Source organism: Gymnogyps californianus, chromosome 1, assembly GCF_018139145.2.
Source record: "Gymnogyps californianus isolate 813 chromosome 1, ASM1813914v2, whole genome shotgun sequence".
NCBI classification, from domain to species: Eukaryota; Metazoa; Chordata; class Aves; order Accipitriformes; family Cathartidae; genus Gymnogyps; species Gymnogyps californianus.
In genome coordinates this window covers 112,866,263-112,889,734 of record NC_059471.1, presented here as the reverse complement: position 1 = coordinate 112,889,734, position 23,472 = coordinate 112,866,263, and the positions used below count along the sequence as shown (strand labels likewise).

At 36.2% G+C, this 23,472-nt stretch overlaps 1 long non-coding RNA gene across 3 annotated transcripts in view; it reads right to left on the bottom strand.

Annotated features, from left to right (window-relative positions):
- LOC127023761 (uncharacterized) overlaps positions 1 to 23,472 on the bottom strand; it is a 41,212-nt gene that overhangs the window by 8,593 nt on the left and 9,147 nt on the right. Inside the window, exons 2-3 of one of the 3 annotated variants that reach the window (XR_007767471.1) lie at positions 3,701 to 3,742; positions 2,422 to 2,653 (exon numbers count right to left, since the gene is read on the bottom strand). This is a non-coding gene — a long non-coding RNA (uncharacterized LOC127023761). The remainder of the gene's footprint in view (positions 1 to 2,421; positions 2,654 to 3,700; positions 3,743 to 23,472) is intronic. The other 2 variants (XR_007767470.1, XR_007767472.1) reach the window with 2 other exon arrangements.

Here is a 23,472-nt window from a genome sequence, read left to right as displayed (position 1 = left end):
GCAGAGTGCTTGCTATCATATACGACTTGTTAAGAAACACATGTGAATCCCACAGACTCTATCAGAATTATTCAGTTGCAGACATCTATAGTCTGAATCATCACAAAGTCTAATTTGCAGAAAGCAAAACCAGAGAGTATAAAGAAGCAATAACTGTAATAACACAGTATCAGAAAGGGTGATCTTCCTTACTGCTATCAACAGTTACAGTCAGATGTAATAAATATCAAAATTAACGTGGAATGACAGAAAGCTTTTTTTTTTTCCTTTTTGATAATGCTAAAAATGCTAATCAAACATTTTGATTGTTGGTTCATTTTGTTTAATTTTAAAACCAGGATTTAGATATGATTTACATTAGATTTACCATAAAATTATTGTATCATTTGTAATCCAAACAAACATTTTGTTTCTCATAGTGATGTAACATCAAATATTTTGACATTACTGACACATGGTATCTTTAAAAAACAAAATGTTTTTTGCACTTCTCTTCCACCAACTTTCTCATTGTTTCATTACATTTTACCTACTTCTAATCAGAATTTGAACATTCTTCCCTTCCCTTCTTATTGCAAGTCAGGGACCGCCCAGGGGTAGAAACAAGTGCACGCACTTCTTTCTGATTTCAGCTATTATAAAAAAATAGTATTTCACGGGGAAAAACTCAATTGGCTATTTTTGGTCAATTTAAATCTACTTTCAGCTTTCTAGCTACTGCAAATGGCATGCATCATACCAAAGACTGTATTTAATATAAGAATGGTCACAGTCATTACCCAGAGCATTAAAAGATGTGCAGAATTGAAGAGCCACTGCCTAAAAATTACTTTTATTTCAGTTCTATGATTTAAAAAAAAAAAAATAAAAGGCAAAGGTGTTTACAAAGCAAGTGTGTATAACATATACTGTACTCTTTGAGTGAGACCAAGCGTTGCAGTCATGAAGCCAGATTCCCCAACACAAGGCTATGGTCAAAGTCAGCTCAGATTTTTATACTCTCCGGCCTTTACAAGCCATGGGAAACTTGAGCCTTCCACTTATATGACTTAACTGGGCTTGATACACCTATGCTTCAGAGCACTGGGACACAAGTCTACTATTATGCTTTTCTCCCTAACTCTGAAAAAAATGCTCTATCAATCATGTCAAAATGGTCAAAATATTCCTTTAAAAGGTATTACCTTTTAAAGTATTTTCCCTAGGCTTCTATCCAATCAGCTTCATGCAAAAAGGTTTTGAAATTTTCAACCTCATCTTTTGATTTTCATGTACTTAGTATTAATGGTTTTTAGAGTATAGGTTTCAGGGAACTGAGATTCAAGCAAATGGTAAGTGAGATTAATTTCTATCCTAGGGCACAGAAGTAAAAACCAAACTGTTTTCCTATGCTAATCAATATGTCTGCAAATTTTGTCTTCAGTGAGAATTTTTTGGAGGAGGCGAAAGGAAACTTTACCTATCTAATGAAACCATTTTCCACAGAGAAGCATTCCGATTCCTTTACCTCCTATACAATACTTTTTTAATCCTCAGTAGTACAGTCATTTAGAACAGCAGGAATTTGTATACATAGAAACTTTCATGACATAAAGGGAACTATGTTGCATAATTTAATACTATGACAAGACATAGGAAATATTTCACCGTAATTATAATCAATAAGATTTACTATATTAGCTTGTGATTGAAATTATTCAAAACTGTTCATTTGAAAAAGAAAGGCTAATACATTTGAGGCAGAAATTGCATAATACAGGACAGTATCACAAGTCTATAGAAACACCTCTGCTCCCGAAAATAGGAGTAGATAAGAAAAAAAAAAAAATTAAATCTCTCTCAATAATGTGGCTTAATGATTCAGGTTATCTACTACACTTTCCTCTGGGTATTTACGATTTCAAACCAGTTCTTTTTCTATTCAGTAAGTGTTGAAGAATGACATAACTTCTAGCCTTTCCCTATCATTTCATTTTGTTATAAGAAGTCAGAGTGGATGCTTATTAAAGATTCTGATCATCATTCTATTCGCAAAGATACTGACTTCGTCAAGCTGTTAATAAAGAAGAGAATGAGCAATAAGATCTTAGATTCTGTGATCAGTGATTTTTTTTTTTTACTTTACATTTTCTCCATCTACTTTTAGGAAATGTATTTTTAAAATACATTTTTCATTAAACACTTCTAATTAGTTCATTTTTTTATTATTATGTTCATTTCTTTACCAATTATTGATAAGATTTCTGAAGTTACTTTGCTCCAGACACCATAAATACATTAACCATTTTCAGGAGAATATAAAACATTTCATCGAGTGTACATTCTTCAAGAAAGTTACTTGACCAGAATGAAAAAAAAAACTAATTCTGAAAGAAAAAAAATTTTTACACTATATCTGAAAAAAATGCAATCAAAACCAACCTTATTTCTTACCAGTGACTGACTTTGCCGCTGAATAGTCTTCTGACTTCATTGCGTCATTAAAGCAGAATATTCACTGGTGTAGAGAGCATTTGTTTCTGTGAACAATCTTGTTTAAGTTTTAATTCCTTACACAAGTTCTATCTTGTATGTTAACCACAAGACAAACTTTAGTCCATTATGTTCATAGGTATCCAAATTAATGAATCGAAGACTTGACTTTATCATTTACCTGGAAAGAAGAAAGCCAATGCAGGTATAGCATTTGCACACAAAAAAAAGAAGAGAAGAGATGGTGATGATCACAGCTGGTAAACAGCACCGTGTTGGAAAGAATAGACATTTGAAAATTTCAAAAATTATGAGCACAGATTACATATAGATGCCGAAGTATTATCAGAATACATTATTGGTCAAGAAAAGGATATGGCAGATTCTGGTTTTTATTATACATAAACTTTTTTTTTTTAAATCATTTTAATGACAGCTGCAAGTGTGTTGGAAGGCAGCTGCTTTCTTACAGAGATGTTCTGTAATAGTCCTACTGGTCATAATAGTTGGACCAATAGTACTGGTCATAAAGGTCGGTCAGTGTACTTATAAACAGGAAACCCTAGCAGTGGCCCAAGGTATTTGCTTCCCATGTGTTTACAACAGTATCCTCACTTTACTGTGAGTAAAATTTGCATGCATAAAGATTGAGATACCCAGCATAACAAGAAGGCGCAACTCAGAAGACGACACACCGCCAATCATCATTGTGTTATGACCTAAATATATTATCTTTAAAATAATATCCTTATGAATATGAGTAGAGTCATTTAAAAGCAGTTAGCCAAACATTTCATTTTCAAAATGCCTCTCAACAGCAAAGGTTTCATTCTCTGACTATTATAATTCTCAGTCTACTTTATTATCCCAAGACAGAGAGACCATATAATTAAATTAACTGTGACTTTGCAACTAATTTTCAGATTTTAAAAAACCATACGGTACCTTTCATGGGACATTTAATCTGTTCATTTATTAAAAACTTGGATGCCACAAGTATTTTCCTCAGTTCAATTAAAAATCTATTATAATATTAGTCCATGCATCAGTGTCATGTAATCATCACTACTCAACATAAGCCAAACATAATGGATGAGAGCTGAGTAAACCTTAGCTTTAATTTCAATAACACAGTATGAAGTCTTTGTAGTGAACACGCTTTCCTCTCTCATTTTTTGCAAGCAGATTTCAAAGTTTTATCATTATTTTCATCTTTCTGAGCACATACCTGTTCCATACCCTCGTTGGTGAGCACCAAAGCTTCACAAGCCTGTAAGAAAACACAGGTCAAATGTTTGGAGCTAGACATTATGTTGGACTACAGAGGGAACATGGGTGAATGCTCCCATATGTGTTTACATCACCAGTTTGATTTGGTCCCTGTTTTGCTCTAATCTGCCGCTTTCAAACTCTCCAGAGGCTGACTATACCACGTTTGATACTCTCTCCCTCTGTGCCTATCTTCCATGTCATCGCTCCATGTCCCTGTGCAAGAACACCTCATATTCGGTGTCATGTTATAAGATAAACGTGGGTTTGTGAAGCAGCTCTCTCCTTATTCAAGATATATGGCAGTATCAACAACAAAACTACTGAAAACCCCTGTCCTGGGCAACTAAGAGATCTCCATGAAGTCAGCCACAGCTCAAAGAATTTGACTTGGATCAGTTGTCAGGTAGGTCTCACACAAATATTACGGCAGCATGATATTGCGTAGCCACTTCATTTTGAAAAGATTAAATCAGCCTGTCCAGAGACTAGGGATGTTAACCCAATAAATGGTGTATATTATGCCTCACAGTGCCAGACCTCTGCAGATGTGGGGCAAAGAAGGATGCATACATGAAAAGGGGACAGAAAGGAGCTCCAACTGAAGCCTCTAGACCAGGACAAATGCATACCTGTGATGAAGGTTGCACTTCCCAATGTACTCTCAGGGGACAGAAAAGACGCCAAGGCTTATGGGACATGCATTGCAGGAGAGTAGGAAGCCTTGACCATCCCTGGCTCAGCTGCCAGACAGTGCAGTGAGTGCTGACCTTGCTGGTGCATGTTCATGGGTCACAGTATAGAGGTTTTCATCTGAGTGAGCACAGACAAAGGTCAAGTTGGTCAAGTTACTCAGCAAGGATTCCTCCTACTTGTTTCTTAAGAGCTCTAATGTTGAACCAGATTGACCAGAGCTCACTGTTTGTTGGCAGTCCAAATGCATTATGAACATACCCCTGGGCAAAAGCTGTCAGATGTTTAAAAACAGGTAAAACTAATTCCGTGTAAAATATGGAAATATTCACATTACTGTTGTCTGAATTCTTACTTGTAGCCTGGGTTGTGTTAGGTTTCCATTAATGAAGAAGTTATCCCAGCCTTTTCTTTCTTTCCTCCTTCACCATCATACTTCGAGTTATTTCCTCTCTCTTGTTGTTGCATGTCATTATCAATCTTCACTGCTTATTTATGATTAGTTTTGTAATAACCTTTCTTCCTCCTCTTTCTCCTCCCTTGTCATTACTGCTTTTTTAAACCTCCTTTTTCATGCAGAGAGCAAATTTGTAAGATCATTACCATTCCATTGCCCTGATGCACACATAAGTTTCAGATTAAATATTCCTTTTTTTGCCTCTCTTTTATTTTCACTTCAGGGGTCAAAAAGGGCTAATAGCCTTGTAGCTTCTCTATTTGTATGTGCAACATCTCAAAACTCATCCAGAGAGCCACGGATAAGTTTTTGTATTATGACAGGCTCTAAAACTCGCAGCTTTAATGTCTCAGACTTAATCACATGCAAGCAAAAAAAACTTTTAAATTTCTATAATCTATTGCAAAACTACTACCCAGATTTACATTTAGACAGTGAATGTTACTTAGGGTAAACCATACCATACCTGGTATCTTTAATAATAATCTAGATAACATTTGATATATGTAAAGGATTAGAGCACATCGAAAGGGATTTGAATGCTCTGTGCACTTAGGACAAATCGCTGTTTAAAGTGTTTCAAAAATAATAAACAGTGATCAGCCATGGCAATTTCCAGAACTACTACTGCATTGACTTTATGATTATTTCTAAGGAATTAATATGTAACTAAAAACATTTTTTTAGACTACAGTTGCCCTACTGCTAGTTTGCATGAGACAGTTATTTACTGCCATTTTCTGTTCAGTTTTCTGCGATAAATTTCAGTGGATTAATCTGAAATAAGTTGTTTCTACTGATTTGAAAGGTAACAAGAAACATGCTTCAAAGACAAGATTCGGCACACTGCAGTATTTATTAGTTCTTCATAATATCTATAGAGAGTTTCCATTTTTTAAAGCACTACAATGCAAGAAAGCAGAGCAGGGAAAGGGAAGGGTCTAGCTTCACCAATTTTATCTTTGAGAACTCCATGAAGGACAGTAGAAATATAGCAATTTCAAAATTGAGTTGAACATTAACAGAAAACTAATCAGAAATAACTCCTGACAATTCAACATCAGGTGTACTGTAAAGCTGATTCCTCCTTGTGCTGCCCATGATGCAGTGGAGCTGCACCATTTTGTAGCCCATGTGAAGAGGTACTATAGAAAATACAGTGGGATTTTTAATTGAAGCAGTTTTCTAATTTTCTGTTCTTTTCAACCAAAGACACTTGAGAGCACATAGGAAAGGTAAAGTCTAGCGAAGAAAAAAAAAAAACCAAGCAGGTACAGGGAGTACCTGTTAGAATCCAGAACTCTATATAAAGCAAAGGGATGGTAAGAGTTCTCTAGAGATGTTCTTGATAATTTTTTTTTTATTCCTGCTGTATATAAACATTTACAAAGCTACTGTTATGATAATTGGGCATCAGACTGAAAAGGCAAATTTTAATAAATGACATTGATAAAAACATTATCAGGTGAAATAATATCCAATACATGGAAAACTTTCACTCAAATTTTCTTCAGTTAGCACATTGAAAGAACCAAAAAGCCATAATTTACCAAAAAAAAAATTTGCATAATACATTGACTACTTTTGTTTTTAATACAAAATAATAATATATGTATGAAGTACAACTGCATTTTTTTGCATTACATAGAATTTATCTTTAGTACAGCAGTAATTTATCTTTAGTGCAGCAGTGTTATTTAGTGTTTTTAAATTAAAATAGTCAGTAAAAAAAAAGACTCAAAGTTATTCCAAGGTCAGCATATATTAACTCTTACTTTCCTACAAAAGCTGTAAAATTGTAGTTTCTACCAACAGCCAGACTCCTGTTATTTTTTCATGAAAAAAAAAACAAAAACAAAACTGGTTTTAATTGTCCACTAAACTCTCGCATGCTTCTTGCTCTAACTAATGCTAATGGCAATGTCCAGTGTCCTGAAAGATACCACAATTTCTGTAAATTATACACTTAATATGCCCCAAAGCATTGGCAATAGATAAATAATATATTCTAAACAATATTATTGAGATAAATGGGATATTATTTAGGGAAATAGTTAATAAACATTTCAATAGAAGCTTCTGCACGAAATGTGCCCAAATTGAATATAAAGTGTCAAATTTTGATTTTGTGTGTTCCAATCTAGTTAAAGAATACTTGTTTGGTCCCAATAATATGTCTTAAAGAAAAGAGTGGGATGACCTTACAGCTGCCTTACAAAGCGTCAGTCAACGAAGACATGTCTTTGAAAGGGTAAACCAAATGCAGATGCAGAGGAAATTCCCTCGTATGAAAATTCTTACCATCGAATAGGTCACTGGTAAATATTTAAAAGAAAAAAAAGTCAATGGAAAATAATTTGAGGCCACAAGGCAGATGATTCTGAGATTCTGAAACAAAGAAAATATTAAAATAGATAGAGCAAAATTGGAAGGCAGGGAGAAAAAAACCACATTTAGTTCTGGCAAGTATCTGCAGCCAGCAAGGAGACATTGCCAGCTGGCTATCAGCTGTAGATGGAAATATGTTCTAACAACTGTTCTGGGTGGTTTCATAGTGAAACGATTTCTTCTCTCTTCTGAAAAGGTGCCTATCTTAGGAAGAACCATATGTACTCATCCACAAAAATCTATCCATTTTAGGGAAACTTACATTTTAGGAAGACTGGATAATATGAAGAAAGCATCATGAATTCAGGAAATTACAGGCAGCCAGTGAAAACTATGTGCTTGCAGCAAACTTACCAGCTCTCACTTAGAGGGTTTCTGGGGAGTTTCCAAAGTTTCCCACAGAATTTTACCAGAATAATATTCAACATGACAAGCCAATTTCTAAACATAAGCAAAGAGGAATGATTCCATGTATGACATGAACAAGGACAACTATACTGTTTTCAATGTAGTTTCCAGCTAGGATTGTGTTCAAGAAAAGAGAAGATTACTTACCATTTTCAAACATGGTACATTCCTGGAAAAACATGGGAATAAAATTTTGCAACTGCTGAAGAATACTTAATAAAAAGAAAGATATACAACAATAATTATTTGATTATTTATAATTCTGCAAGTAGATAACACTTAAGAATTGTTCATGGACTTTACCTTAAAATTGCATGTGGTACACTGCATATAATTTATTTCTTCAGGTGTTTTATACATCTCTAAACAGTGGTATTCAGGAACAGATTTTCAAAAGCATAGAAATACCTATAAACATCCCATTTTCTGGAGTCCATTGGAAGTGCGTTATTTAAATCCTTTAGTGATTTTGAATATTTGTCCTTCACTGCAGGATTCAGATATCATCAAAAAGTGTCTGACTCATTAAAAAAGCATCTTTGAACAATCAGTATGTGAAGCTATTCACCAGTGCATATTCATTTTTATAACTGATAGACTGCTAAAAATACATAATAACCAAACCTGAAGATTTTCAAGGCAATCATATAATTATTTCCACTTCTCAAATATTGTCAGACCTATTCATGAGCAAACAAAGGACTTAAATACCTTCCCATGTAGACCTAAGGTTTCCAGCAACCTCCCTACTATTGTTCTCTACTTTCTTCAAGACACACTGGAAATCATCAGGCTGAAGACCACCAAGCTCCACTTGTTTGTAGGATTTGAAGTCATTGTGCTGCTAGCACATATAAGCTAAAATTGTCTTTACTTTTTGAAAGCGTCTGGGCTTGACTTTCAAGAGGGCTCAACTTCTGTTTTGGCTTCAGGAAAAGCAGCTACTTGTAAATGAACTTGGCACTTTGAATGCTGAGCACTTATGAAATTCTGGCCAATTTGCAAACATTGAACACTTGCAAACCCGCTTGTGCAGATTAAAAAGAAAATCTGATTTCTTGGTATAGATGAAAAAGTCCACAGCTCCAGTTAAGGAAACCAGTTTTTGTGTGATCGTGAACTGATAACATGTTCCCTGAGTCACCTCTCTCCAACTGTAGCCTCTGAAGAAGTTCTATTTCTGTCTCCCCCTCAAATCTCCCTGCTTGTCATGTAGTTTCAGAAGCACCTTTGATATGAGCTGTGGGACAATCTTAAGCAATTGTTGTTTCTTTTCCATAGCACCTGCTCAAGACTGCCCCTGCTTACTAAATTGAAAGGGAAAAGCATAAAAAAGGGGAGAATATTGCTTCCTTCCTTGTCCAGTTATGGGATTCCCAGAAGAGCAGAGTAAGAGTCCAGTGAACTTTCCCTCTGCATACAGAAGTGCTTACTGTCCGCTATGAAAATGAGATTCTTCAACCAAAGAAAGAAAGAAAGAGAAAAAAAAAAAGTTACAAATGAATGACCCACTTATGCGTTTCTGATCATTTGCCCCAGCCCTTGACTACCGAAAGGGCTTAAGTAATGTGTTCTTTTTTGCAACTGTCCCTGGAAAGCACACAGAGGGGAAAAAAATGGTATGTTATATTTTCCTTCCATTTTTTAACACAAGCTTTTTCCAGAGGTTGCACAAAATGGAGGTAAAAAGTCTTGGGTTTAACAGCTGTGCAGTGTGTGGCTCTTCCCTATTGCAAGAAACTGCAAATGTTCTTTGTTCACTTTGTAACATCCAATTTTCAGAAAAGGTGGGGAGCAGAATATAATGAAGAGAGATAATAAAGTTTGATCTACTGTGAAACAATATAAAAGGCTTTTGATATTTGCAAGATAGCACACTCCTCACAGTGAGAGACTGAAGCAGTTTGGAGGTTGAGCTTCCATCACAGCACAGATTTCAAAGCTTTTGAAAGTAATAAATGGTTAGAGACAAAGCTAGCAGAAATGGCTTTCTTCTGAATTTATACTTTTAATAAGGCTGTACATGCTTACAAAGTCTAAAAGACACACTCCATTGCTAGAAATGCCTCTGCAGGACTTATGCTTTCTGCATGACCTGTAGTTCTGACATACCTCTGCATTGGAATAGTCTTTCTTTTAATTTTATTTCCCACTACCCCACCCCCCAACTGCTGACTCAGGAAGACATCACTACTCCAATTACATGCTGGAGATGTTTTCAAGCCTCATCCCCTCCCCTCCATGGTGGTGAGAATAAGAAAAAAAGACTATTAAAAAATGGAAGCTAAGGTTATCATTTTTTACTGCAAGTCCAGGATGTTGGCCCTGGATATATTTACTTTTTAAGCCTTAGTCCAGACGTGCCCTTCCCTCCCCCCTCCCATGATATATGTATTAGTTTGTTATATGCTTTGCTTGTGAGCAGGAAAGAAAATACCAGTTCTGCTAATGTGATATTATCCAAGCCATGGAAGATATTTATTTTTTTATATAGCATTCATCCAACTTATCTCCACTTCCCAGCCAGTCCAGGATGCTATCAGCAACATTCATAAGTCTCCAGTCTTAAAACAAAAATGTCTTTTCCTCCCGTTTGTCTGGTTTTTTTATACTTCTTTCTTGGACCATTTCCCAGGCTCATGTATTCTCTCTACATTGCTTCAGTTAATTACTTATATTTGATGGCCACCTCTGCGAGACCTATTACTTATTGCCACTTGTGAACTGCTATAATGTAAGGTGTTTGTCACTTACACCAAGGTCATAGCTAGCCCTGTTATCATTTGGTTGCATTCCCTATCTAGTAATATTGATGATGGTATAGTATGAAGCATTTTCAGCTCACACTGACCCCATATGAACAAGCACCGTGTATTCACCTTACGTTACTTCTGCTGAGTAAGCCTTTAGTTCTCAGCAGCGCAGTGCTGCAAATGTTAACTGTAAGTCATCGTGGTGAGCTGGGAAGCAACATAAAAATTCAGTTGCTGCAGCTTTTGTGGCTTGAAAGGTGACATTGGTCATTTTTCCCCCCAGGCTTCTGCTGCTTACTGCTAATCTTTTCTACCCACCGGGCCTTGCAAGTGGGAGTAAAAATAATGTGTCCCATTCTGTAATGACCAATATGACACAAAATCCTTTTTTTTTTGATTTAGAAGGATGTTGCCCACTTTTACATTCTGGTGATTTACCTTCTTACATTTTCAGTGTCCTGATTACCAGTTTTCTACTTTGGTTTATTAATAATATTAACAGCTGTATTAACAGTTCATAGTTAACCGTTTTGGATATTTGACTCCAGATGAACTTACGTACTCCCACCTGCTTTCATCCTTTCCTGTTGCTGTGCTTTAGCAAGCCCTTATTAACCCTTTACATGTCTTTTTCCTACATCCATCCGAATTGCACACTGTCCCCAGTTCCCAAAGTTGGCATAATCCAGCTGTCTGCAAACCTTCTTGTTTTTACCGTTCGTAGTCTCTTTCTCAAGAAGGATGATGAGTGTATAAGGTTACATATTTTTATTGTTCCTTGCTATCAGCAAGACAGTAGGCTGGATAAGATCATTAAGAATTTGTCTGCATGACTGAACAAAGAACAAAAGAAGTCAACCTTCATTGAAGATGCAAATGTCATTCAGCTCAATGGCATTCTGGCCAAGCAGATACCTTGTCTGGCTTTCAAGTACGACACCTCTGTCGGTGCCGTTATACCAGTGACTGACACAGCTGGTGGCAGCGGGCCAGTCACCAGGCTTCCTTATGCCTCAGTTTTCCCATCTGTAAATGGGAAAGATAACGACCCTAAATTCCTGCTTTGCATTTTTTCAGTCACTGCTTAGAAAAAAACAAAACACCAAACAAAACCAAAAACCCCCCACAAACAGCTGCCATACGAGGTTCTGGCACACGACCTGTGTCTTTAGACAACTTCCCTTTTCTTCAAGCTGCGAGATCTTTTAACCAGGAATCCATTTCAATTTATCTAGGGAACCGTTAGTTAAACCAGTGCAGCTAGTCAAATAAAAATATATAGAAAACCCACAGTCCTAGGAAAAAAGTTTCGTGATACGCAAGTAGAGAAATGCTCCTTTATCTTTAAGTGAGACTACAGGAAAAATGTCAAAAACAAAGACAGATATGAAGTCAGGATTTTCCGAATTGCAATCTTGTGCACAGGTCAGTATGTTATAAATTTTATCTAAAAATTCATGGCTTCTGTTATCCATATTCCAGCAGAGATTATGACACAAAAAGTACAAAGTAAGCTCAAATCAAGGCCACACAGTTTATTTAAGAAGCAATATTGAAAAGTTCACTGGTCTAAATAACCTAAAATGACATTTCATGTGTCTACGGTGATTCAGAAAATCCCAATATGCCTGAAGAACATTAGACAGACTTCAGAAAGTGCTACTAGAAATACATTATTAAAAGCCAGTTTAAAATTTAGCTGGTACAATGCTTTCCCCAAAATTCAATCATTGTTTAATTTAATTCTCCACTTAGTTTTATTAGAAACTCAAAAGCAAAGTTATCTATATTAAAAATAACATTTGCTCATTATTTCGATCACTACAGCCAGATATTATTGGGTAACTTCATCTGTAGTGGTAAAAAGTATCCATTTAATTAAGAAAGAAGGGAGGAAAAAAAACTAGAAAAGAGACTTACTAGTGAGCAAAGTACGTCCAGGAAGGAATAAATAAGCGTGTCATTTAGACTAGAGTGGTAGCAGGTAGAGAGGATTTGGGCTCCACCTCAGGAGGACACTGCCTGGGGCAGTGTGTACCCCTCTATCTATTCAGATAAAAAGATTAGCCACTGCAGCTGAAATACAAGTTAACTTTATAATTAGCAAACAGATACTTTGTGACAGACATATAGATCTGTTCTGTGACAGACACAGACTATAGGCACATCTGTGCCACAAGAAAAATGGTCTTCAAAATCTTAGCCATTTTATTAGGCCAAATCTCACACTTTTAAATGACTTAGGAAATTTATATAATTCTCTACTATGTTATTTCCTGCATATATAATCAAGTAGACAAAAGGCAAAGTTTAGAATAATACAGGCTGATTTAGAGCAGACCTGTCAACCCAGACAAAGCTCCATCTATGGCAGCATGGTGAGCAGTGTACTGAAGAAATAGTATTGCACATAAAACAGAATGTCATGTTGGCAAACTTTATAATGGGGAAGAAATTATGATTTATGCTTACAAGGCAGAATACTAGCCATAAAATAACTAGATTATAATTCTAAAAATTAATTAATTTGTTTTTTCCAATAACTACTTCTAATTAAAACTTTTTTAAAAAAGTAACAGTAATGTACTAAAATGTTTTCGGACGTTAGGTAGAGAGCAGAAATAGAACGATAGAACTCAATCCAAAAATGAGGCCCAAGGATATAGAACTGTATCTTTCTACAAAGTACAGGAAAAAATTGTATTGGTTATATATTTGCCTAGTTCTAGACAACAGTTCAGTAAAGTCTGATAACATGCTTGATTTTAAGCCCTTAACTAATCCTAGTCTTATTCACAAAAGCATTTAATATCTCAAACACCTAAAATGATCACAAGTACATGTTGGTGCCTCTCCAATAAAATCTTACTTTCTCATCATCTGTGGTTAAAAAAGGCACATTCTAGTCAAAAAGTTCCTTTTATCAGATATTAAGCAGTCTATCAATACAGAAATATTGAGAGTGACAAGCGGAACCACATCAGCAAACATTTATAGAAGTTGTTGTACATGGTTATTTGAAGGTTCATTTGTCAATATGAGGAATTTTGTATTGGCTTAGTTATCTTGGTGTACTCTTAATTTCCTCAAACTCTATTTATTTCTGAGATAAAAATGAAGACATTCCTCCAAAACTTCCAACAGTGTGTTTGAATGAATTCTAACACATTCTTGAAGTTATGCTGAATTTGCCCTTTTTGTAATATGTTTTCCTACCTTGTCCAATTATGCATGCGTTCTATCTGTATCTTCAACCACAACCAAGATTGCTTAGTTATATAGAATTATTATTTAATGAACTTTTTTTAATATTTGATGGTGTACTTAATGAGACATGAAGTTATGAATTTACTCCTTGTTATTTTCCTCTTACAAGATTACATAAGCAGAATATAATTGACCAGATCCTTAACCAATATAAATTAGCTCCATTGAATCAAAACCGGTTAACATCAACTACATCCAGAGTTTAACATGAAACAAATGTACCTAAAGCAACATGACATATTTAATTAGTCATAGTACAATTGTATGCATATTATTACATACAATTAAGACTATTGCTCACTTGAGTAAAAGAAAAAATTCTAGACACGGTGTTTTGCAGCATTAGGTTTCATCCTACTCCTGATAAAGTAGGAACTCCCGTCAGCTAATGTGATGTATAGACTGCTTCCCAAAGACATGCACGAGTCACTGTCTGGAACTCTTCCTTTTAAAGAAAATCCTCAATGCTTGTAGAGAAAACCATCTCTATCAGTGTTTCCTTCCGCAAATTAAAGATAGCCAGCTTGGCAAATGCTGAGAGTTGGCTGTCAAAAGGTTTGACAAACTTAATAGAGCTAAGAACTGAGTGCCAAAACAAAAATGGATTGGAAGATTACAGTGATCCCATTAACAAGAGCGGGACCAGACCAGTCATATATCCTAGACATATATTACACAAACTAAAATTCATTTAAAACAGGTAATTAGAAGTAAAGCTATAAACAATATAAATCCTAATTATTTTTTAAATACTTTCTCGCTCTTAATCTGTCATTCCAGGGAAAAAGGAACACATCTTACAGTTTTGAACTTAATCATCAAGAAGTATAATCTAAAGTGTCGTCCAAGGAGGTTCTATTGTGGGTTCTCCTGCTTTGAGTGGGAAGGCAAGGTTGAAGGCAAATAAAACACCATGTGAGCAGAAGAGGTCATTGCAAGTGGCCTAAACTTCCTGAAAAATAAGAGTACTCTCTCTCCTGGTAGATGCCTGTCCATAACTGCTGGCTCTGCACATTAATGGCTTTCTGACTGCATGAAGGCAAACTGTTGTTAGACAAACTCTTCTATTCTCACTTGTTTAGCAACTACAGTAAATCTGTTTCCTTTAATTTGTTTTTGTTGATACTGTTGTTTTTTTCCCCACTGCCAATAACAGAGAGGGATATGCTATTTCTGTTGCAAAATACTATCATCAGTAATATCTGTGACTATGTCCAGGAAAGTAAATGTTGATGTCTGTCTTGGTGTTCTTCAAATGGTTGCTGCTCCTCCAGATGGTCTGAGGTGTTTTGTTTGCGTGTTTGCACTTACTATGTAAAACTTGTTAATTTTTCATAGAAAAAAAATGATTAAAACATAGAGCTATAGACTTTGTGGCCCTTATTCTCTTACTCTGTATCTCCTGGACTTCTGCTTGATTATAGTGATCATACCCCACTGGCAATGTAAAGCTCTGACCTTACTGAAGAGGAAACAGCCCATAACCCTTTATTTCCATGATTAGGATATTCATCTTATTGAGAGAGGAAGCCTGTAATTGCAAACGTACTCCAAGGACTAGTTTACGTGCTTTAGCTAATATGTAATCACACAGAAAGTGTACCACCAGCAGCTCCATCTCCTCTGTTTCTGCTGCTGCCTGAAAGATGTGTTTTGGGCTGAGCTGAGAGTTTTGCATGGAGGAAAGGTGTATGCTGGCCTATAGCAGAAAATTTCCCTGGGTCCAAGCGCCCTGGCCCTGGCCCCACAGCCTGCTCTCGCTGTGCCCAAGCCCTGGGCAGCCCCAGAGGCTTGGGAGGTACTGTAGGAACCAGGTCAGGCTGCTCCCCCTGGAGCCACTGCCACCCTCACCCTCCCTATCAGCAGGTCCACAGGAGCAGCAGGCCAGCACAGTCCACACTGTTGCTTTCCGCCTCCATTTTCCCTTCTCACACAGAGCTGTTCTGTCTCCTGGCCCTTATTCACGAAACAAAAAAATTAAAAAAAAAAAAAAAAAAATCAATATAATGTACACTGCTAAGGGTGTTGCTCTGGTGCTACTCAGGTAGCTGAGCTCAGCACCCATGAAACACGCTGAACTATTCAGTTCTGCCAAAGCAGCGTTGGTTTAGGGAAGCACGTAAACAAAAATATTAGATTCTTAGGGATATTCACCTAATAAAATTTATGTTCTTCAAGACTTCAGGAGCTAAAGGACTGGGAATTCTGAAAATCACAATACTGAATTAACCCTAAATTTTGCCTCCGTGCAATTTCAGGCAACTGTGTCCTTCTTTAGGACTGTGTAGGAAATTTGGATTTCCTAAATGTGGATAGGCATTTTGGGTTTCACTGCCTTTATCTAAGTTTATTAAATAATGATGTTAAGATTTTAGCTGCCGATGCAGATTTGCAAGTTTATTAAGAAAATTTTATATTCTATAACTTGCTAATAAAATGGCTTCCTAAATTCACTGTTTTTAAAGCAAAGCTATCTTAATTGTACTGAATTTTTGCTATCTTATTTTGAATGGGGTAGGCCTAAAGGTGTGTCAAAAAATGTAGCAGACTGATGATGGCCAGGCTGTACCTGGAATCTATTTCAGTCACACTTTAATATCTTATTTAGGATAATGATCCATGTTAAAAGTAGATTCCCACCCAAGCTAAGACAAGATCTATGGAAAAAGATCCTTTAGCAGGAAAAGAAAATAGACTTTCAGGTACACAAGCTCTTCAGATTTGAAACAGAGGAAATTTCAAAGCTGCATACAAGTTGAAAACAATTAAGTTTAATTGCATATATTAGTCAGACCATCTAAAAGAAAGATGTTTTCTGACTACAGAGCAGAAAGCGCTGTAGAAGAGAAAAAGATTGTTATCTTTCAGAGAGAAAATCCATACTGTCCATAACCACCAAATAGTAATTAAAGTAGCAGACAAAAGAAAGGAGATAGTAATCATGAAACGGAAAGACTGCATCAATGAGGCTGACAAGCAGCTCTGAGATTATCCACTACAACAAACTTAAAAAAGGTGTTATATCTCTCTCCCTCCTATGGTAGTAGTGGTATGTACTCAAACTGTCATTCTAAAGACAGAAAAAAAAACAGTTTAAGCTGAGGAGCCCTGAGCCTCCTGTAGGACTCTCTTGTCCTCTCTAAATGACAAGCTTTAGCAGAAAACAATCAAGAGTTTGCCCAAACTAATTTCTACCTCCAAAAACCCAGCAATCTTTCCAACCAGATGAAAAAGAGTTCAATACATGTCTTATGAACCAAGAATTATTACTTATTGATATTATTACTATAAAAGTAGCAGTAGTAGTTGTACTAACTAGTCATTATAAACTCATTTTTCTATATACAACAATATAAATAATACAAGACATCCCTTTAAATACCACCATATTTTCTGAGGAGAACTGCTGTGATACCACTTAGCTACCTAAAGAGGATTTTTACCTGACTAGAACAGTGTTCTGGGAAAATACCTCCTATGGACAATTTTTTTACAAAAAATAAAATTCTTCAAAAGTTACAACGCATGCCAGAAGAAGTTTCAATCTTCAAAGACATTTCCCAGAAACTCCTACTTTTCAAACAGCCCCTGTTTATCATGAAACTCCCCAATGCATGACATGTATCAAATGTGACCTGCCCACACCTAGGGAAAAAGCACAAATCTGGACAACCCCAGAAGATGCCTCCCACAGCACAAAAAAACCCGCCCCATACCCAGTCCACACCCTTTCCAAAATGCAGGGTACATCATCCAAAGCACCAAATAGTGCTCCCCAAATTGCTTGGGTGAAACAACAGCCTCACAGTGACCTTGCAGAGGTAGTTGACGAAGGGCACAGGCATTCGGGGAAGGGCATTTATCACATAAGTCAGCTCCAACCCCCGTCTCGTCTCCTCCCCTCCCAGGGAGGCTCCCAAAAAGCCTGTAAAAGATGAACTAATTCCCATACGAATTGGAAACCGGAATTCATAACACTAGAGGATACTCACAATTATGTACTCAATAGAGGCACTGCTTTTATGGAATATTGCAATTTCCCTCCGTTAACTGACAACGTCCCACAGATGATAAATTCGCTCTCTCCCTTTCTTGTAAGTCAGGAAAAAAGTTAAAGACATGGTTAACACCTCCATACAGACACAGATGCCAATTATCTATTATTCCATGGTCTAAGTAACACAGCTAATTAAGTTAAAATAATTGTTTTCAACTGGTATTTAGTTTTAAAGATAGCTGTTTCTCTTTCAGACAGGAAGAGCATATATCCCTACAAGCTGCAGATTTTCTTCCAGACTATGTTGGTTGGTCTAAGATGTTACTTCCAGCCAAAATATTGTAGACTGTAACAGCTACAGTAGTACTGCTACTGTAACAAAGTGCTACATAAATTTGAGAGACCTAATTGACCTGAAGATGTTAAACTTCAAAATACACAGCAGTGAGAGACACATTTATGAAAGCAATTTTAGACCAAAAAGGGAATGAAAGTAAATATAAACTGTGAAACTCATAGTTACTATGCTAGTCTGCTAACAGACTAGGAAGAATCAGGTGGAAATGGATGAGAAGGAAAAAGGGAGAGCAAAAAAATTTCTTAAAGTAGACAAGATACCTCAGCTAAAAGTAAGTTCTTCAAGTGAAGAGCTCTTACAATCAGAAGGGAGGAAAAAAATAAATGATAGGAAGAAATGGGAGTGAATTATAAGATAATATTAGAGGACACAAACAAAAGCCCATGCAACTAAGATTTATTTCACTACATTACGTTGCATATCTCTGGTAAAAAATTAAAATGAAAGCTATGTACCCTAACTGCTGGAAATTATTTATGAAATTTGTCTTTTGGGCCACGGAGATTTAAAGTCCTGGGGTCTGATAAAAGAAAATTCTATCTTGTTCCTGAAAATATGCAGGTCTCCTCAAAACACTCCCCAGCAATCCTCACATTTGCTAAGATTACTTTCTCTGTTGCCGTCATTGCCCTTTCCAAACCATTACATATACTGGTAATGTTGTCAGTGCCAGTTCTGCAGTATTAAAAGAAAAATTCTCAGGACAGTAAATTTCTAAGCAGGACAGATTTAGACTAAATGAAGACAGTTATACTCCCCTCACTCAGACCACTACTCCCATTAAGATCTCATTAGTCAGCCAATTGCCTCATCCTACTTAAGATATTAAAGAAATGAGTGGGTCATAAAATTCTCATAACCATTCATTTGTATCAGTGTATATTTGCAATAGTATACTTCATACCCTCTGATGAATAACAGCTCAAACTTCACTGTGCACGTTGTGGAGAACTCCATTAAAACGAGGTCATTTCGGTTTGAAATTGTAACTTTGGCGTTCATCAAATTGGATTATATAATATTTCAGGCCCTTTCGGGTAGCTATTTGTATCCAAGGAAACAGAAGCATTTAAAAGAAGGACAAGAGCAAAATGTCTCTTCAAACCCCAGAAACCTATCCTTATGCATAAATAAAGCATAGAGCAGGCTCAGTCCAGATCCCTCTGTACTACTGACCATGAGTAGTCTTAAAGAACTGACCTAAGCCCCCAAAACCTCACAATTCACAAATAAATCCAGCATATCTTTTTTACTTCTCCTTTCCTTCTTGCCTTATTTCTTCCCTATTTCAGGAAAATTCCAAGTTTTACAGCCAAAAAGTTCAGCCTGAAGCAAAGACCACACTATATCTTGCACCTTGAGTGTTGTTCTTTTTTATAAAGATGTATATACCTAATGACTTGCACACTAGTAGAGCAATGACATGTTGAAAAGGGCTGAGTTTTATCTATTTCAAATAGAATCGCTGATGAACATTAGTTCTCTGCCTGTAATTCAGGCAGAGCACAAATTCACCCACTCTAACAGCCTGACCTTAGCACTGATCTACTCCAGATGCTTCAGAGGAAGAAACAAGGCAGTTGTAACACATACACACAGCGGATTAATAGCACAACGCAAAAGGTAAAGTAGAGGTGGGAAGAAAAAACAAACAGTAAGATGAGTCACGTTGAGAAAAATTAAAAGAGAAAAAATAAAAATGGAGAGGCGGTTTTTAAAAATGAAGATAACTACACTGAAATCTCTACCTTTTTTAGAACTAAAAGGTCCCTTCTGGGAGCTTCTTCATACCTTTCTGCAAGTATTTCAGAAAGACAACCTAGCACAGAAATATACGCTACTACTAAAACAATGGAATTTTAAGATTGCTTTTCATACATGCCTGAACTAAAACAGCACTATTATTGATGTTTTAAAATTATTGAAAGGTATTCTGATCCTATCTAAATAAACCACACAGATTAAAATGAGACAAGAGAAACTGTAGTTACCATGAGGAAAACATTCTAGACATCAAAAACCAGGGGATGGCTTTTTTGAATCAAAAAGGATGCTAAGCAAACATCAGACTTTCAGATCACTTTTAAAAGAGAGGGACTTCTTGTTTATTTGTTAGCCTTGATTTTTTTTTACATGCAGCAAGGTCAAATTCACAATAAACTTCCAGGATAAAAATATTTTAAGAACTACTCTTTAACCATCTGAAAGTGTCACTAACATGTCATGGCTCAGCAGCAAAGGACATTAACACCTTCCAAAGGTGCTAGCAGTTGCTTCAGAGCATTCTGATCACCTGCTGTCCAGCAGGGCAAGAGGCTCCAGAACAGAAATAAACCCAGCTATCCCACAGAATAGGGAGAAACATTCACCTTCCAGGAAGATCATGCATATCACGAACTTCTCCAGGTTTTATCCTTTTAAAAAAAACCAAAACAACAAAACAAACAAAAAAACCAAACCAACCAACCAAAAAAACCCACAAGAAAAAACCAATCCCAAACCCACAAAACAACCACCAAAAAAACCCCACCCAACTGCATATTCCTAACTTTAGAAATAAATATTTCAAAATTTAACTTTAAGACCTTAGTTCTCTCTTCTGATTTTAACTTTTAATTAAGTAGGATTCAAAATTATCCTTTAACAATAGACTTTTAAAAAGTTGAGAGCATTACAGAGGTAACAAAACCTGATGACTTTCAGCAGACATAGATTTTTCTGTTAAGAGTCTGTTATATATCTAAATTGTTTGCAAAGCCTCAGCAAATAAGTCTGAGTTTATCCTTATTCTTTTGCTCAAACTGAACTTTTTTTCTGATCAATAGCAATTTAAATGTCATCCTTCCAAGAATAAAAATGTCAAGCTTGGTTGTCTATTTATTTCATGAGATAACCGATTTTCAGTTTTAATCTGCAAAGCAATCAAATTTGTTGTTTCAGATTTAAGAATCACACAAAGAAGAGAGAGCGAAAGTGTGTGTGAGAGAGAACAAGGCGGCAAAAAGAAGCCCTGAATTTAAACCGTGAATCGACTCAAACAGAGCAAGTAAAGCCTGAAAGTTTGATGCTAACCTGTTTAAGACATGATTTATAATTTAAAACTATTACAAAATTAAATCTTAAAAAAAGGTGATACCAACAGATAGATAAAGCTCACTGTGTTAAGCATTCCCTATAACAATTGTTTTAACTGATGGTAAAACTATTATAAGACAAAAAAAGCACTTGTAGGACACATGTTAGAGCATACCATACGGTCCTTACTAATATCCTTTTCCTAGTGCACCTGTAAAGGAGGGAGTTCATAGAAATATTAGAATTAACGTTGTAATGGGAACCGTATTTCAGAATTTTGTCACATTTCTGATAGTGCTGTGAGCTAGTGAACAGAGGTCAGGGTCTCATAAATGCAACCTTTATCCCTGGCTCTACCTTTGATGAACTCAGAAAAATCACTTAATCACCCTTCAATTCAGTTTCCCAGTGGAAGAAAATAATACCCTTTCTACAAGTTTTTTGAGAGTTCTGATAAAAGCTGGTTGTTACTAATTAGTACTGCACAAAAATGACGATAGTTGCATTAAATGAATTGGATGAGTATAATTTCTCATATTTTCACCTTCTTTACACTTGCGATTGCTTGTTCTTTCCAGCTTGACATATGGGGTGACTTTTATTCCTGAGTTCCCTGAAGTACGTAGGCCACAGCCAGAAGCCAATGCAGACATAAGAGTCTCAGAAATGCTCTAAAACACAGATGATCCCAAAGCAAGGAGGTGACATGAAAGCTTCTTCAAAGCATGGGCTCACCACACCTGTGTCCTGGACTCCCAGGCCTGAAGGTCACTCAACCCCGGTAGCAGCCTCCATGTCCCCAGAGCTCATGGTGCCAGACTTGCCTTGAGCGCACAGAGCGAGCGATCAGAAGTCGCCTATCGTGGGTGTCAGAGCACACTGGTAACTGTGCTGCTCATTTAGGGAGTCCTTGTTTGCCTTGGCAGCCACCAACCAGTTTTTACACCTAATCTGTGACATTTTCATATCATGGCCATGCATTTCTCTAGCCCTCTGCCTTGGCGCAACAAGGAGAAGAGATCTGGACGTCACTTCTCTCTTCTTCCTACCCTCACCTTCACATTTCACCTCTTCGCAGTGTCTGATCAAAAAAGACAGAGAAACCGAACACCAGCCACAGCACCCTCGTGCAGGTGGGTGCTGGGACACACATACTCCTACCATAAAAATGATGCTTGGCAGTTCTGCTCTATATTTGTATTGCATCTTCCTCTCAAACACTTCACAGTGTCACACAAATGTGAGAGAACAGTTATCGCAGGGATGGACGGGGATATTACAGGAATAACGCAGATTCACATCGACACTTAAGCTAACATAATAGGCAGGCAGAATACTTTCTTAAAAGCATAATTTCCTCTATTTTACAAATAGGGAAGCAGAGCCACCAAGAGATAATTATCCTTACCCAAATCTCACAGGGTAAAAAATGTAAATTTTTGTAGAACAAATCTCTTGTTTTTGCAGGTGTTTTACGGACAGTTTTGTCACACAGTGCTATATCTTGTTCTGTTTCAATCTTATGGGCTACATTAAAATAATTTATACACATTAGTTAGAAAATCTTAAGTCATTACTGCAGCTGACAGAGAAAATATACAGATACATTTGGTGGTCCATTAGATACTCCATTAAAATTTAAAAGTCCTAAGTTCTAAAGCAGCCTAAGTACTTTTACATTGAAATCTTCTTTCCTCTTTCCTTCCCAAATCCTTTCATATTTATAGCTATCTTGCCTTAATAAACGCAAAAAAAAAGTCTTGCATGCTAAGTTTTAGGGCTTTTTTTTTCCCCCAGAGCATGGATTATCCTTTTTCTCTATGTGCTTATCACAATTTAATAATAATGAAAAATAAAAATGTAAAATGAATGTAAATATATATAATAATGATGATATTCTAAGTAAAAGGAAGAAAATAATAATCAATACTTAGCTACAACAAAACATATTTTGAAATTCTCATATTACATATATTTTATATAAACACTATTTTTACTAAAGTTTCTAAACTATTTTTGTTGCAAAAAACAATTGTATCTGAAATTTGCAAATTTTTTTTGTGTATTTACAACATATATTTATTTAAAAGTATTACAGTAAAGTAGCACAGTGAAAACACTTTAAACTAATAATTGCAATCAGTGCCTTATTGATTTGCCTGTTGTCCAAAGACAGAAACCAAATGCTTAGGTACATTTTGGCTCCTACTGAACCCATGTGTTTTAATGTACATTGAAAACAACATTTCCTGAAAAACTTTTAACAGGTTTCACCACGAACGGTAGAGTTTACAAACTTCCAGAGAGGTGTCTAGATATGAAGAACTGATGTTAC